We start from the raw sequence: 19,164 nt of genomic DNA on the forward strand, positions 1-19,164 counted from the left end.
ACAGCAGCGGACCGGGGCAGGGGAGCAGTCGAGGCAGGGTGGGTGGCAGCAGCGTGGAACGTGATGCTCGTGCACCGTGACTGATGGCAGGCTCGTCTTCTCACAAACACACTAAATGACCAAAAGTGTGAGCGCGCGGGCTAATGCGGGTTCATGACGTGTTCGCATGTCTCCTAGAGGACACTCATCCTGGGTGTAAAGCTGACACCTACCGCATTGACAAGGTGTTTATTAGCTCCCAGTTGTGAGGCCACGATGCCTACATAATGCTGCGATGACACAGAGTTTTCACACGGGACGGCAATTATGTTGTTTTCACAAGACCAGGCTGCGGTGCCACCGTCTTGATATGTGGATGCCTGAGGCTGGGAGGCATGTTTATAAAAGGGCCTGCGGTGGGATCATAGCAGCTGCGTGATGGGAGAGGGGAGGGGAACAGGGATCTTGTTCACGAGTCACTGTTGTTGTCCTTGGTGGATGCCTTTGAAATAGGTAAGGAGGAAGAGGAGCTGCAAGTGTTGTTTTGTGTTTCGCTTTTTTGCAGCTGTAAGATTTGTTCACCTTTTGGGAGAGTGTCCCATACAATGTGGCAGAGGCACACGAAATGGCACCTTCGCAGCATCAACAACAATTTATTTCCCTTATTTCCCCCAAGACTCACCTGCCAAAACGGAATCCAACTTACGAATCACCGTGTGATTGTCTCTTACAATACAGCACCTGGCTGTCATGCACGGGACGTGTCTCTTCACAGATTCACTGTGATGTGTTGCGCTTTCCTCACAGAAATGTGCTTTTCTTTCTTTATTTGCAGCAGTGCGCTTGCTAGAGTTGGTATTTGTTCATTGCTCTCACAGTGGCTGCTGCTTAATGGTCTGTTGGTCTCTGGATGGCCCAAAAACAACAAGAAGCTCCTTTTTTCAGGCTAAAATCAAAGCTACCCGGCAATATTAGTTAACTTATCCCGGATCCCCACTGTTCCCGGGGTAAAATGCTGCTGTGTGTAAACACATATGAGGAGTGTCGACCTTCATCAGCCTGATAGTGGCTTTCACTCTGCGATGCAATTTGTAAATACAATTGTGTTGTCCTTAATCCTATGGCGGTGGACACATTAGCGTAATTATCATATGATGAATTATCAAATGAATCCTAGATTTCACACTAAATGGGCAACCTTGTCGTAATTACATGTGAGATGCTACTCATAAAGCTGTAACTGCTGCATGTATTGTGAACGGTGAAGTCAGTGTATGCATTGGATTTTATTTTCATTGACGGCCATGGTGTGTGAATGTGTGTGTGAATGGGTGAATGTGATGAGCTATGCAAAGCGCTTTGGGGCTGCTCACACAGCTATAATGCGCTACATAAGTGAAATCCATTTACCGTTTACCATGGCAAAGGTCTTTCTTGGCTCCTTGAATGCAGCAAGACAAAAACGATATGGAAATGTCGAGAAAAGCAACTCATTTATTAACATAATTACACCAGTATATAAATGAAAGCTTTAATGAAATGCCATTTCAGTGTAGAACCTTGTTCGAGGCATGTTGGAGACGTGTCTAAATACCATACATTTGCATTAAGTTTATATTAGCCTAAAGGGCTCATTCACATTTCAGGATTTGCCCAATTGCACAAAAGTCACACGAGTGTGCATCTAATTCTCATATATGGACAGCGTTAAGGTTTGTGAAGAACCAGCAAGTCCACACAAAATCAAACTGGTCACTTCTTGCTGTGATCCAAGATTACTTACCAACGCACTGTTGTCTGGCTTCTGGCAATATATTTAGCTGGATATGTAAATGTATTTTGGCAAAAGGTGCTGTCGGGGAGTGTTTTCACCTTTCATTCTTGTTTGTGAAGAAAAGCAGGATTACAACAGGTTTGCAAATGGCAGCAGGCAGGAGAAATGGATTTTTGAGTGCACCTCAGCAGGACGGTACGCAGCCTCTGTGCAGCATCCATTGTTTTTAGTCTAATAATGCTTTTCCACTGCCAATACTTTTTGTGCTACCTTGAATTTATGGGCATTTTGAGAGGTGTGAAACAGTCGCGAGCGCCTGATCATTTACCAGGCTCAAAATTACATGTTTTTGCTCACGCTGTCATTTCGTGGAATGCATCATTAAAAAGGAAGAAAGCCATAGACTGTGGACAAGGTCATGGGTCATGGGTCATGTCATTGTGCTTACTAAGCGCTCTCTCTCTAACCCGCCAGAGAAGATATTTGTATTCAATGCATAGGGACTAATGAGCGCCTACGCTGGCACTTATATTGCCAGGAAGACTCAAACAGCCATCTCTGGGATGATTGCGTGAGTGTCACTCTGCTGAGTCGCTAGTGGGCTGTAAATTATATCGACGGAGGCCGTTGATGGCTTCGAAGTGGCGGCTTTGAATTGGAGGCTGGAGTGGAAGTCACTCAAGTTATCCTCACCCGGCCAAAACACTCTATAATTTCATTAATTTATTGCTATAGAGTCCATGCTATACTGTATGCTGTGATTACCTACAGGGAAGATACAATGACAGTTGGTTGTCAGGCGGACTAGAAAGGTGCAGTTGAAGTATGTAAATTGGAGAGGAAGGAGCTTTTTTTTTTTTTTTTTTTTTTTTAATCTGGGTTTGTTAGCCTTATATCCATTCTTGCATCTGGTGCCATTCCCCTCTCGTCCTGCTGTGGACAATAGATATTCCCCATTTGATATTTGGACATGCATTTCAAACAGCGTGCAAATAACTTGTTTTACAGTGGTGGTGGTGGTGGTGATGATGATTAGTGTTGTGCTGGGAAATTACACTGTGTTGCATCTGTTCTATTGAAAGCATCTATTCAGGCAGTCCTTTTAAGTGGCGACCAGAAACGCGTTTGTTGGACAACAGCAGCTCCGCTCTACACAGCCACACTCGAATGGAGCGTTCTCCGTAAGTGGAGACAAGATTTGTGTTGGTGCCCCACCTCACGGATGTAATGGTGGTTAAAATACCCCGTTGAGATTCAGAGTTCACAAAAGGTCAGCTTTCAGGTGCAGCATTAGTACTCTCAACTCTCTTGCCTCAGTCTAGTATGTTGTCTAGTCGGCGGTAGAGCCGTTGTTTTGACTTAGTTGGCTGCCTTTGATTTAAAAGTGAGAGAGAAAGAGGCTTAAAACACGTACATTTTCAAGATTTACCAGCAGCATACGCGCCCTGCATGATATCACTCGAGCAGGGTTTCTGTGTCTCAGTCTGGACTTGTTTTGTTGCTGTTTCATGGCACTCAGAAAGTTCCATTAACAGCCACTAATCCCATTAGAATTCATTAAGAACACGGACACCCTTGTTGAAACGCTGCTAAAGTATAGAGGGGCTATCCTTCATGATACTTGGATTAAAGTGTTCTCGGATAATTCAAGTATTTTAATGTGCTTCAAGCCCATTACCCCCCCCCCCCCGTCTCATCAGTTCAGCGTGGTGGCTTTTCATCCATTGACGGCCCGCTCCCATTCATCATGTGAATCGAGACGACGACGGGCTCGCTTTGAGGTACAAAGGGGCAGATGCTTTTAGGTCCCTAAAAGCTCACTTTTGCCAATCTCTTATTGGCGCCCTGCCTCCACCTCTCGATTCACCTCCCACCGAAAGCTCTCTCTCTTTCTGTCTCTTTGCCTCTTTTTCTTTTTAGATTTCAGGTTATCAACCCTTCACGTGGCATGACGGGATGGAGATAGCGATGATCTCAACACCACATCTTATAACACGTTGACATGTTTTACACCCAGTGTGCTCACGATCTGTGCTTTGATATGACGTGACTGAAAGCTCCAATTCTCTTGAATATGAAACACCCAATTGTGCTTGCCAAGATATGCCCATTGTCTGCCTTGTTGACCCACTTCAGGAGTGCAGGAGCCTCAGAAACATGTCAGCAATGTATAAATAGTACAAACAAGTGCAAAAAAACAAAAAACATAGTCCACAGTGAATCAATGCTGCGACTCCACAGTGTTTCCTTTTTTTTTTTTTTTTTTTTTTTGCAGCCCTCCCAAATGTCACCATTTGCTCGACAAGATTCTCAAAAATAATGACAAATCCCAAGTCCAGACTTTCTGGAGCCAAAGTAATGTGTCAAAATTGCTTATTTAGTCTGACCAGCAGCCAACAGCCCAAAGTGTTCAATTTATAATGATGGTGAAAACAAGCAAGGGCAGCAAGCAACTGTTCAGACATGTCCCAAATATTTATTTTCTAATAAAAGGATCAAAATTGCCTGATTTCACATGACTGCACATTAGTGTTTTTTTCTTTTTCCTCAACCAAGCAAAACCAGCATTGCTTGTCCAGTGCTTGCAGGCAACATTCATACTGTAATGCATTCAAAGGTTAAATGAATTGAAGTGATTGAAAAGAGAGTAATGCGAGTAAGACGTGGAGAATATAGGAGAGAATGATTATATATTGGTGTCAAGATGGAGGTGCTCATTACTCTCCATTCAAGAAGAAAGTAAGGAGCGTTATGAACAGCCAGTAAAGGCAGATTACTGGCAATAGCACGCCCAGCTGCACACTATGATCCACTTAGATCTGCTTTTCTAACCAATGCTGCCAAAGAAGGGCCCAGTTATGACTATTAACAGTCTGCTGTTGATTGATCGCTCATGCATTCCCCTTTAAATGAACATACTTTAACTCCACGTTCTCAAAATCTGAGGTGGGGTGTTGGGTGAAGGATGAGGTGTGCAGCCATAACTGGTGAAATGATGGCAGGAGGGCGAGTGTGGGCAGAAGGGAAGAGGGGAGAGGCAGGGTGGGGGGAGACCGATGAAAGAGCCAGGCGGCGATCAAAGGCGAGGAAATGAAATGGCATTTGACCTTGTTGGATGGTGGCGTGTGAGGCTCCCCCCACCACCACAGAAGTGCAAAGTAGTTTGGGAACCTGTGGGAATCCGGGAGCGGGGAGAAAGAGATAATGTCTGAGAGGTCGCCAATGAGGGTCCAGGTGGCTTAACCCCCTCCCCCCTTCCGCCACCCTCCCATCGCATAATTGATTTAACAGGGCAAACGTCCAAACGTGCAAATGTTGAGAAAAGATTTTGACAACACCACTCAGTGTTTTATGGAAATATGTGAAATGTGGCATAGCTCTAACTGTATGTTGAATTCTCGCTTATGGCATTGAAGAGTAGGTTCTGTAAAAATCATTGAAGCCCTGAAAGGAAAGCTCAGGAGTAATCTGTCTCCGTGGTACAATCCCTGCTCACCCCGGCCCTGAACCTGTGGCAGATATGCAAATGTACAATAAATAATTCAGCTCTTTTGCATTTCCTTTTGCTTGCTTGCGCCTATGTTTGCAATAATAAGTAAAGGAACGATAAGGGAAACGTGTGTGTGTGTGTGTGTGTGTGTCTTCCATTTATTGAGTCTGGTCTGTCAGCTCAGAACTGATAGTAGCTCAGGACTTTTTTTTATCATGTGGCATGTCTTGTTTGTCAGGGGACTATAAACAAGTAGCAAGACCACATAGAGAACGGACATGTTTTGTTTAATTGATATTATTTATTGGCCCATTTATTTCAATATGTTAATGAATTATCTTGCATACAAAACTTGAGAATGTTTCTCGAGCTGAGTGATGCATCTGCACACAGTAGAAAATGGAAATCACTGCATCCTTACTATGAGCACTGCAGTCGTATTGATTAGTTACGGCAGAGTGACCAAGCAGTGTGGCCTTAAAGTCCCGCCCCCTTAATCATCATGAATACATTTAATCAGAACATATGTCAATCACAAGTTTCATCCCATTTGAAGCATTAAAAGCCAATGTTTACAAAACCATCTGAATGTTGCAGAGAAGTTAAATGAATATTGACAAGCCAACATGCCAGTCACATAATCAGTCAGACAATACTACATTGTACCTCATGGGGGTGCAGTGTTTCCATACTTTTAGTACAATAACCGAACAAACAGCTAAAGTGGATTTCGACATTAGCAAGAACAGGAAATTATGACGAGCGCTGAAGTAACCGCAATCTACTGAAACTCTAAACTATGTGACTAAATACTGCCCCAGAGCATAAAACTATGATTACTCAAATTTTACAAAATGTGCCTTTCCAGGAGTCATCTCCTGGAAATCCCATTTTTCCTTGTTAAAACGTATATCAGTGTTGGAACTTGCCTAAAAATCTGGGGTTTGACAGTGATGCCTTTTTTTTCTATTTGTGCTCTCTGTTCATACCAGACTCGCCAGCAAGGGGGCGCACTCCAAAACGGGGGATTTTTATTACACTCCTCTGTTGCCATCAACACGTGAGGCTAATATCATAAACCCATCGATTAAATTTTGCTGCTAATAGGACTGGTATAAACTTTGAATCCCATGTGATTTATAAATGACCCCTGTATTTATTTTTAAATCTCCGGGGTATGTTGCTTTTTCTGGCTCCAGCATAGGTTTTTTTTTCCTCTCAATTTTTCATGGGATTTCTGGGAAAGAATTGCAATGTTATCGCCATGATTGACAGTTCCTACGGCCATTCAGCACGTGTTTAATATCCGCACCAGTCAAAATCTCACATGTCCTCTAGGATGGGGCCGATCCGATCCATTAACAATAACGGGTTCCAATACCAACGTAATTCACGGATTGGAAATTACCGATCCAAAGTGTGGAGATTTCCAATCCACAAAGCCTCGTTTGTGCTTCACTGTTGCTGAAATGACTCTGCAAGTGTTTCCCTGCCGGCTGCGCTGCTCGCTGGCTGCAAAATGTGGAATGGATTTCCTGAACAGAGGCGGGTCTCAATGAGACAAAGTAAGAAGTCAGGAATTCCATTCCACAGTTTGCATACAGCGAGCAGGATAATGTAGCAGCACTGTGCTAAAAATGTGGAAAAAATGTGGATCAGTGCATTCCTAGTGTCATAAGAGGAAGCTGTGGTATGAAAAATGGCCAGAACGAGCTCTATATTTGATTTTATTTCCTAATAATAATTGTAATAATAATATAATAATGATTCCTAAGAATAGACTTAAAAGACTGGATATGTGAGAATACCAGCTGATGACTCCTTTAAATAGTCAGTCCAAATCCAATGTTTTTTGTTTCTGTTTTAACAAAAACCGCCTTGTAGAGAGAAGCCACTGCCTGAATCATACTACTAGTTTTTTGAATTGCTTTACGTGAATACAACATTGTGCTTCTAAACTGTGTTCAAAACTATCCTTGAACGTCACACAAGGAGACAAGCTGATGAAGCCCGGCCGTATTTTTCATGCTTAATGCAAAAGCCCACATGAGAGGAAAGATGCAGTTTTTATATACATTTTGATAAGGAGGTGGAGACACACAGAAAAGCTTGTTGAAAGTGGATTGTCGTATGTTGACTTATTGTCCTCATTGAGGCATGGTAGACGTAATAGATATTCAGTAATAATATTACTTAAAAAAAAGAGAAACAGTTTTTCAAATTATGTTTTGGATGTTGGCGTCAATCTATTAGAACAGAGCGGGTGATTGTGACCTATACTCTTTATCATGATGTGTTGTTATAATGATGTCTTTGCGAGTCATTTTGATACATCAATTGCCTTTTTTTGTTGTTTTCATTTTTTGTGATTTCATACAGCACTTGGACTCTATTATGAAAAGTGCATTAAAAACAAATGATAATTGTTATCACAAATCAACCAGCCACCAGAGGGGGATCCACATATTTTACAATAATAATAATAATAATAATAATAATACATTTTATTTGTATAGCGCTTTTAAAAACACTCAAAGATGCTATTTTGTCTTCAATTTCAGGAATCTGTTATCCATCTTTTGCAATGGTTTCTAATTTTTTTGTGGACAAGTTCTATCAAACATATCGTCATAAACTCAAATGATAACCATGGGCTGCAAACCTATATTGAGTGGTGAACTTCTTGGACACAAAGGCAAAAGACTCGCTAATTCTCATTAATGAAGGTACGAGTAGCAGAACAGATCTCACTTCCTGCCTCTGCAGATTGAGTCTGCATCTGCTTGAGTTGCACTCAGAATCTAATGAGGTTTTGTTTTTTTTTTCCAAGCGTTCCAGAGATTCTAATCTACACATACTGAGCTTGTACCATTTATTTATTTATTTGTTTGTTTTTAGCAGATTTGTTAAAAAAAAAAAAAAAACCCAGACTGGATAGAATCGGTTCTAATGCATTTTTCCTCGACCACCTTCCAAGGGGTGCACAAGTGTTGACAAGGGATTTGCGGTGTCTTTACCAACCCTAAAGCCATCTGCTATTACTATACCAGGTCACCTTGTCATTGATCCACGTGTAGCATGCGGAATACCTAGATTGTCTTCCTAAAAGTGAGATTCTGCTCCCCCTCCAGCACCCCCAGGATTAGCGAGCGCTATAGAGATTTGATTCTCTTCTTTTCACTATCTTCATGACCTCCTCTCCTGCTACGGGGAACCAAAGACAGAGAACGGGAGGATACAAGGACAGCTTAGACAAGTAATTTTGCCTTTAATTGCTTGAACCTCCCATGAGTGCTATTGCTTAAGCACTCCAAAACTGTTGTTGTTTTCCTCCACATAATCTTTGATTATATGAAGGTCAGCATTTTTCTCTAAGCTTCTTATGAGAGAATTTGGAGCAGGTGGATTGCTCAGAGATGAGACAATGCTTCCCCGCTGGAGTTTGAGGGTGAGAGTGAACGTCCGTCCCTTCCCTTGTTTTTTTTTTTGTTTGTTTTTTTTCGTCCGTCCACTGCAGTTACTTCACTAACTGTCTCCCAAGCTCATCTCGGCCATCTTGCATACGATAGTCTTTGTTTTTAGTCTTTTTTTTTCTCCCTTTTTTGCTCTTCTTAGACTTCATTTCCCCGTCTATATCAATAGCGTCATTATGTGGGGTTTTATCTGGCTAATTAAGGCTTCATCTTTCTGGGCAATCTCTCAGAGGACATGGATTAAGCTCCCATATCTCGACTCTGGAGCCGTGGTGAGGTTAGTCAGGCCTGCTTCAGTCTGGGTAGACTGAGAAAAACTAAATCTAAAAAAAAAACAGGGGGGGGGGGGTAGTATCGACAAAGTTTGTTTTTTCTGTTGAAATTATTCTTAAGACAAGCAAAAAAATATCAATTGTTTGGGCTGAATGTAGCAGTCTGAGGATATATTGATGGAGAGCGGTGCAGGAAAAAAGATTATTGTTCTTGTCCAAGTTTGTGCAAACTTCAGATTAAATGAGTTCCCTGTTGTTTTTGATCGATTTGCGCTTTTTCCACCAAGTTATGCAAAGGCACAAACAATAAATTGCTCATGTCCTCGCAGAAACACTGTAACCTATTTTCAACTTCTGTTCCCATTTTTGGGATGTATTTGTTTCCTTGTTAAGCTTTAAAACAAGTTCATGTGATGTTACTGGACATTATTTCACAAATTAAGTCCAAACTTAAATATTTTGTAACGTTTCCCTATGAAATTAGGGAGCAAACATCTGCAAATTGATCATTGATCAGAGATCATTGGGTATATATTTTATCAAAATGTGTAACTTGCCCTTTAAATAATGTTAACAGTGATGAGCAGTGTTAATTCATACTTAACTAAATTGCTAGCTTTACAATAATCTCCCTTGGTTAGTGCTGTCTTATTAATGTTAGTTCATCACTTACCTAAAGGAAAATGCTCCACAATATTAATATTAAAGATTCTTGAAATGAACTTATGAAGTCAGGACAGCGAGGAGAAAAAGACCAATGAAACTGGAGATAAATGGCCAACATGCAGACAGCAGCAAACAGCTCTTAAAGAAAAAAGTTAACCTTTAAATATGACTGCAAATGCATCACTGTCTCAGGAAATGAATACAAGCTAATTGTAATGGTATTTACAGTGATTGAGATACTTCAGAGATAATGATTCACTTTTTGCATAAAGATGAGCTTAGGGAAATAGTACGTGCTGAATGTAGATTTGCAACAACGAATCTATAAAATTGTTGGCAACTAATTTCATTGTCAATTTGTTGTGTCACGCTATTTATGCTCCACTCGCCATGTTGCGGTGCCGTATATTTCACTTTCCGTGCGCGTCGCATAACGTAACGTAACGACCCCGAAAATATCTCCACTTCTGCTGCCCGGCATTCTCCACCTTTCCTAAAGTACTTTGTATGTTTCACTTCAGGAGTTTTGAGCTGTGTGGCTCTTTATTTGCTTTTATATTGTGATTGTTCAGAGGGGGAGATGGAGGATCTCCTCGCACAAGCTCTGGCGCAGTCGGTGCACAAAATTTGGGCTGCGCAACTTTATCTTGAAAATGTAATAATTTTCAGTAACTGTTTGATCTCGGAAAAATAGAGACAATTTCACTCCATACACTGTGACCACAACAAAGAAAAACTTTGAAGTGTAAATTTAAGGGTTATTATAGCAATATTTTATCAGTCTGGTCACTCTGATAAAACTGGACTGTATGTGGTCCCTGAAGTCTTATATACATGTGTATATATGTATTTATATTGTATACATCTTTGTATTGGTTCAGTTATGTTCTTTTAAATAACTATAAAATAATTGATGTTTGGTTTGTTCATTTGGCCTACAATTTGAAATATTAATTTTTTTGTTTTTTTTAACTAATTCATCAATTCCATTATTAAAATAATTGTTAGTTGCAGTCTTAGTTCATTGTAAGACTTTGGTTTGTGCTCTGGAGGTCGCGGCTACAGAAACATGATTGAGTCATAGTTTAGATTATATAATTATATAGAAACTTTTTTTTTTTTTTTTTTTTTAGTTTAAAGATGGCGAGTCATCGAAAAAGAAACTGGTATCTGAACAAGACAAGAAGTGGTAAAGAACACAAATGTATTTAGTTGACAAAGTGTTGTGTTCCATGCATGTTGCAGGCTGCCAACTGTTGATGACATTGTTTGAGAAAGCCATTACAGTTGATGACCAACCAGACCTTCGCCTTCGGGGGATTTATTTACTGTTAGTTTGTATTTCACAACAAGTGTGTTTGCAAAGACAAGCGGGTAATTTATTTCCGTCAGATACTGAGTCACTGTTTGCTGATGCTTTATGAATTTCCAATGCCTTGTTGTTCTGGGTCCACTCTCATTATATTTTTGCAGTGAGCGTCAACAGATGAGAGCGTGGGTCAGCACTCATTAAAGCAACAGCCACGGTAGCTCTGCCCTTCCAAACAGACGGCAAACGGGGGAATACCTTAGAGATGCAGCACGGACCCGACCCTAATTGTTCGCCAGGTTAAATCTACCTTTTGACTTTTTTCTCGGAAGGAGACAGGAGGAGTCGGAGGGCCATCTTTTTGTTTTGTTGTGGCGCGTAAACCCAATCTGTCTGGGAGCTTTGGCTGACTCGTACAGTTCCCATAATGCACCTCTGCTTTTTTGATAAAGCACTCGTGAGGCAGTGTTTTTGTCTGAGCCCTCGCCATTGGAAGAGATAAATCCTAAATGAGTAAACCGAAGTGACTTTGTGCAGGCAGTTTATACAAGAGGGTGTACATCTGAGACCCATATATCAAGGACTATGTGAGGGTAAAAAAAAAATAAAAAATTAAATACCTTATTTTTCTCCTTTATTGCGTTGCTTGGAGAGTAAACCTTGTACTTCATCACATTCCTGAAGGTGTGGTTACCCCAGTCCAATCCCTGTCACGTCGTCCTTCCTGTCTCCAGGTGGCTTCACCTTCTTGGTCACCCAAGAGGAAGCCCAGTCTTGAAGAGAACTATGCTATTTCAAAACAAATGAGAAACATGATCCCAAGGTCAGGCCCAGGAAGTTGTTCTATTGCTACTTTTTGCTTCTTGACTCGGCACTGATCGTGTGACAGTGGGGAGATGTGAAATGGTTCATGTGGAAGTGGGAGGAAAGCCTTGGGAGACAGATGCTATGATTGCTGCTTTGATGTGTTCAATGCTGCTGACTTCTTGTCTTGAAAAGGGAACGGCTGTTTTAGAGCACGACTGCATTGATAGACATCCTTGTGTTTGGTATTAAACATTTACTTTCCGATTCATAAAGGAAGTTTGAAAAAGGAGTCGTGATACTGCCGGCGTCAGCTGAATAAAGATTAGTGGGGAAATGACTTGCGTTATGAACAATGGTCCAGATAGACGCATCAGACTGGTCTGAGATTTTACGCTGATAAAAACAGCTGAAAAGTTTGAGTTAGATGTTTCTTATTGATCTATTTAATAAATGACCTTTTTACATATTCTCCTTCTTTGGCTCATAATGCATTTCGAATCAGATGTGATGAGGTGGGAGCTGCTGGGGGGGGGGGTTGAGGGTATTGCTCAGGGACACATAATGGCGACCTGTCAAAATTCCGATCTCATGTCCGCCTTTCTAACGTCAACGTAGAGCAATGAGAACATTGGTCTGAATGGTTTTTTTTAAATGGCGGCACATTGGTGTACTGGTTGGAACTTGTTTCACAGCCAGATACTTTGGATCTGAGCCAGTGGCCTTTCAATATGGAGTTTTCTTCCAGGGTGTGTGGCAGTTTTTCTTAAGAACCGATTTCTTCCAACAACACATGAGTACCTGTTAAAAACAAACTGAACTCATCATGCTAATAATTTGTTTCTGCATTTACCCATCGTGTTTTTAAGAAAGGGTGGACTGGCACATTAAGGCACTGCAAGGGAGCTGATGGAGGTCAAGGGTCTTGGAGCCACAGTGGGGACCTGTCCGTTGTGAGATCTCGACCTGCAATATCCTGATCCCAAGTCTGCCTCTCTTGAATAGTGAATGAATAGTTCTGTGGTTTGTGTCAGAGAGATTTATATAAAATCAATATTAAGCAAAAAAAAAAAAATGTTTTAAACACAGTAAAACCTGACTAGATATTAGATACACTATGGATATGGCAATACTGTATGATGATGATAATATTAATAACAATAACATCAGTTAATTACATACATTTTGTCTTGTTTTAACTGTGTGTGTGTGTGTGTGTGTGTGTGTGTGTGCGTGCGTGCGTGCGTGCGTGCGTGCGTGCGTGTGTGCGTGCGTGCGTGCGTGTGTGTGTGTGTGACATTGTAACAAAGCTGATCATTCATTCTGATACGGTTTAAAGCTGCATTGAGTGATGTTATACCACTAGAGGGCAGAAAGTCTCCCAAACACAATAATCAAACTTAAACAAAGAGATGGAAGTCAAACGAAGTAGATCATGAATGTTTCTGCCAGATTCTGACACACACACACACACTCATATTATTTAGGAATTGAGCAGTTAGTGAAGCAACATAGACTTTGAAACAGCTAATTTATTCACTAAAGAGCTGCAATGTATAGGATTTATATTTACCTGCACATTCTACAATCAAACAAACATGTTATCTCTCTCTGATGGACAGACTAGGAAGCCAACCATGAGCTACTGCATTAGCATACTATTGGCATTTCCTGTGTGCACCATCCTGTCTATCAGCCAGCATGTGCCGGTTCGTTTTTAATTAAAGCCTTTTCTCCGCTCATCCCAGCTGATGCATTCATTAAAAAAAAAAAAAAAAAAAATGTTTATTTAATGATTTTACTGTATTTCTGAGGTCTTTTCCTGTCCTCCATGCACTCATAGGTGTCAGGTGGTGCTCTATCATGTTCCATTAACAACATCCTTTTCAACCTGACAAGCATTGTTTTGCAATTACTTGTTGTCAATATACAGACATTCCTGAAAACAGCCCTCGCATTACTTGAAATAACATCTAGTTACAGGAATGTATGCTTTTTCCTGATCCGGTATGCAACAGCGGTGCCCCTCTGACGCCTGATCCCGGTGCATTAGTGCGGCATTTGCTGCATCAGGGTCAACTCTCTATCAGCTAATTACAGCTCGTTTCCCACGAAAAGGCCTCACAGTGAGCTGCACGCCCAGCGCAGCAAAGGGGAATTTTTTTTTTTCCTTTTTCCTTCTTTTTTTTTTTTTTAACCGTCACCTCCGCTGGGAGGAAAGCCTTAAGATGCCAGTCACAATTAAAGTCAATATGGCCCTGAGCCTCTCCACGCTGTGCCCATCACGTTTCCAAGCAGCCGATAAGACATAGCCTAAATTATTCATTAGGAAACGCAGGCATGTTTCCATGTTGACTCCTTTAATTGAGGAGCCGGCGCAGCTCGCGGTGGAGTCGCTGCTACTAGAGCTCCAACCCACAGACATACTGTATATGGAGGCATTGATGCAGTGGTTTGTTTGGAATGGCAGCATGAGGGCTTATTCCAAAACATCTTACATAGACACATACATGCACACAGGTTTCTGAGGTTACATGGAGAACACAGGTTTTGGTGAGGTCTTCTTATAAAAGCACCCCAACAATGTACATACACAAACACTCATTTCTTTGCAAAGGGTTTTTCTGCAGACCGACACCAAACCTACTACTGAATACCGAAACAAGAACCCATCACTAAGTCCTGTTTACACGGCAACATTTTGGGGGTTCAATCACATGACAACGGAGGATGGAGCCACTAACCAGACACATTTTTGAAAACACTCCCACTCAGTCGCTGTGGAAACAGGGAAAATGCACGTTTTTGACAACACTCAGGCTCAGTCTTCATACAAACTCCAGGGACTTGGTTCTTTGTTCTATATTTGAGAGTAACCAACCTGGTCGTCTGTCCATACCAATGTCCATTGTTAATGTTTACAGCGTAGTTTCCTCTGCGGGCATGAATGTCTGGTTTCTTTACAAAAACAACCAACGGTGCCAACTTGTGGCCTGGCATGCTGACTACACCGTTTTGAGTGTTTCTGGAATTTCCATGTGAAATGATATTGTTTTCAAAACCTTGCTATGTAAATGCTAAATTTTGTCGAAACAAAAACTGAGTTTCCACATGAAACGTTGTCAATGTAAACAGGACCTTCGCCTGATCTATGTACACACACACACACACACACACACACACACACACACACACACACACACACACACACACACACACACACACACACATCGCAGATGCAGCAACATTGCATTGATTTAACAATATTCCCACCTGAACCCATATGAACATTTTAAATCCCAACCTCCATGATTATCTTAACTTTATATATGTATTTTTCCTAAACCATGAAAATGTACTAATAAGGATTTGTTTTTTTGTGAACACACTCACTCACAGATACACACATACAATTAGGGTAACTTCCATATTCCTTCATTTTGTTGAAAAAAAAATATTTCCTCACAAATTAAACAATTTGTTCACGAACTCCTTTTTCTCAGAAAATTGTCATTTATTCTCCATCCATCTGCAAATTAATTTGTATGTTGAATATTGGCAACTTCAGTACCTTTCAAACAGGTACTCAGGACTTACTTGATTCACATGAGTACTGGAAATTCTAAATTAAATCTAACAGCAAAAAGCTTGATTATGCAATAGGAGAAGACTCGGCATGGCTGCTTCATGTTAAGTCTTTGCTCATGAATGATTAATTCAAATTCAAACAACAGAAAAACATGTAGATTATTCAAATGTGCCTGCTGGGCAGGATGTGTGATTGAGTTGAGGAGGATCCTTGTTTCGGAATGTGTTAGTCTTCAGCGAGGCCTTATGGATTCCAGGTAAAAAAAATCCATGTCACATTTACCAAACTTTTGTACGGCACTTTTGTGTGATCACACTTTGCCAGCAGCGCACATTTGATTTTCTCTTGTGTTTCCTCTCAAAAAATGTTGGATTCAAAATTATGCAAAGCAGGCTGAAAAAAATGGATGGTTACATAAGTAAATGTTTTTTTATGGCTGCTCATCAATGGAGAGATGGAAGAACCTGTTTGTTTGCCTAAGCTCCTTTTTTTTTACCCATACAAAAGCTTGTGAATTCATTGCAATAATAATAGCGAATCATCAGCCTTTTCTTCCCAATCAATCCTGAGAAGGAAGTGCTTCCCCAAGTTTGGATGAAACATCAGCGACTGGCACAGTTTTACTCACTGATGCATACATTAACTATGAGTTATCTTAATTGTTGCTAACTGTGGGCTCATGCCAGAGAATATGAGAGTATCTTTCTCATTTCGTAGTGATGAAACCAAAGACTGTTGAGGGGTATTTTCAGTTTTTAAAGTTGCCTTTGAGGCTAATTTGTTTGTTAAAGATGTAATGCTGAGTGACCATGTTTTTGAAAGTGCAAACGCAAAGCTGTTGTTGCCTTTTGGACCTCCATTTTCTCATCAACAATACTCAGAGTCATCCCAAGGTGTAATTTTAAATAAATGTTTGGACTCTGCCCCCATGGACTGGAAATACTGCTATTTCATATTTGCACCACTGCCGCAGTAAATAGTTCTTCTGCACAACTACACATGCACGAGTAGTTAACAACTTTGTTGGCTGTCTACGTCGTTGCCATTGTTATATTGTGTACGCTTGTCTGTGCACCTGTGTGTGGAATCATTACAGACAAACCAAAGCACCTGCAAGTGACCCAACATGAAAACGACATTGTTTCCACGATGCTGTCATGTGAACATGAAACGTTTCTGAAATGAAAATGCAAAAGTGATTTCAGCGTTTTCACTTGAAATGCTGTTGTGTAAACAGGGCCTACGCTGAGCATAAACAATGTTCTTCTTCAATAAACTGCTGAGGAGAGTTTGACGAGCTGGATTCTGTTTCTGATGCTCAGCAAGATGAAGGGTGTCCAGGAAACAAAATGATGCCAAATCAAAGGTGAAGAAGCCAAAACGCAAAGCAGCAATGCTATTCTAGATGTGTGCATACAGTTTGTTCAATGTACACTGGTAAGAAAAATAACCAGCCTCTTTACACTTTAGATTTCTTCTAAAATAACATGTCGGCTAACTATTTCATCAATTGACAAAAGAGAGTAGAACAACAACTACACAAGAGCTTCAACATATTTCTACAAAGGTTATGATGTGAAAAGTTCTAAAAAAAAAAAAAAAAAAAATACAACGAAACAAAACAGAGAAGCCTTTGGCTACCTTCTAGAAAAAGACTTTCTATAAAAGCTCCTCTCGGGGCCTTGTTAGTGCTGACGCCTCAGTCTTCCAAGCCAAACAAATTAGAACAGGCCAGGTTCTGCCCACACTCCAAAAAACTCATCTCGTATGAAAAAAGAAAAAGAAAAACTTGAACAGATATGAAGCCCTGTGACCTTCAACACTTATTGCTTTTTGTAGATTTATTGTTGTGCCTTCTTTTTTTGCCTCTGGAGCACCGAATGTTGGATGTGCTCGTCCAACCGCGAGTTCCCTCTCGACGTGACAGACTGGGGTCTTAGATTCTCTGCCAGCAAGTTGTCCCCAAACCCAAGACATCAGGCCTCAAACTGAGGACAACAGGGAAGATTGCATAACGTCTCTATGTGCGAAGGGACTCTGGAACATTCGCTCTCTCTTCCAATTTGTCCACCACTTTCATAATAATAATACATCACATATTCATTTATTCAGTTTCTGCACAGATGCAGTACATTCGTATGTCTGATGGATTAAAAGGATTATTCTTAAGTGCATTCTGTCTCCCGTTTACACTTCTGATTAGACGATGACAAATGCAGGAAAATGGAATAACAATGTTTATCAGTGTAGTGATATATAAGAAACAACTTTGGGGAATAATATTTTGGCTTAGAAGGACCAAACTATTCTAAAACGACAGAAAAAGTATAAAAACTACAACATGGATGGATGGATGGATGGATGGAAAGCTTTCTGCCTGAAGCGCAGCATAATACATACTTTGAAATACAGGCAGTGTTTTGACATGCTTCTTAATGTTTTGATGGGAAGGTTTGGCAGATAACTGTGCGGCATGTCAATTATGACAAGCAAATAATGTTCTTAAGCATGTTGTTGTCAAAACCCCAGTCAAACGTTTGCACCAAAACATAACATCACTCCATCAGCAAAACAAAACAACACTCTACCTGAGCACTGCTGCTGCATTGTGGTGAGCCTTCCGGGCCACTGTAGTGAGGTCCAACATGGTGGAGCAAGATCTCAATCGATTTGACAGTGCAAACAGTTTTGATTACATTATGTAAAGCGTTACATTTAATTTAATACCTTTTCATAAACTGAAATATAAGCAGAAATATCAATCCACACGTTTTTTTTTTTTGTAATTTTCACACCTTACTAAGACCGTTTTGGTGGTTTGACACTGGTTTATAGGAATGAGATTCTCACGATATTTAAAAGATAAAAGAGCAGAAAGTTCTGAGTGGTTGACAGAACAGTGATTAAACATAAGCAGAGACGACAAAATTGAAGGTCAAAGGATGTCATAATGTATATAAGGCACACAAAATGTCATTTTTGCTTGCAAGTAAAAAAAAAAAAAAAAAAGAACCAGATGTAAATAGACTATTTTTTACAAGACCTTCACCAATCATATTTTTTTCATACACCGAGATTCCACACAGTAGAAATCATAATGATAACAATAATCTTTAGCATCAAAATGATGTGATTTACGGCATCCACTTCGGTTTTGTTACGTTGGAGTACATTAAATTTGAAAACCTTGGTTCCACATATCCCAATTGTAACAGCAGATTGATTTAAGAAAAAAGAAAAAAAGCTCTTCAGAGGCTTCTTGATGAAATTTGATCAAGGTTGTATCAGTGGAGGATGAACTGCTTGCTTTTAGCGCGAGGCAGTGTAGCGCCGCGTCCAGGTTGTTTTCCCCTGGTGATACCGGCTGCAGTACAGTGAAGTGATACTGACTGCTTGTCTTTCAGGAAAATGAACAATGAATGTGCAAAAGCTTCATAGCCCTCATCCAAATTGCTAATGAGCTCTTCTTGGAGACCAACCCACCCACACTTCGTTTAGGTGAAACTCTATTACGGCTGTAAACATGGAAAATATTAGACCTCAGATGTAGTCGTACCGGCACACTGAGTGGGAAAAGTAGGCTTGTTTCTGTCTGTATCACACAGATTTCTGTAGCTTTCCTGAAAAGGTTTCAATTATAAACTGAATTCTTTGTCCATAAACAGAAATAATTAAAATGAATAAAACTGTAAGTCCAATCTATTTGATTTGGAGTATCATATCTAAGTTTTGTTATTCCGCCAAGCACAAGCATTGGCACACATCTTTTCAAAGTGTGGGTTCTCATTAGCGAATGCTGATCTGAGCT

The sequence above is a fragment of the Blennius ocellaris genome (genome assembly GCF_963422515.1).
Source record: "Blennius ocellaris genome assembly, chromosome: 11".
In the NCBI taxonomy this organism is placed as follows: domain Eukaryota; kingdom Metazoa; phylum Chordata; class Actinopteri; order Blenniiformes; family Blenniidae; genus Blennius; species Blennius ocellaris.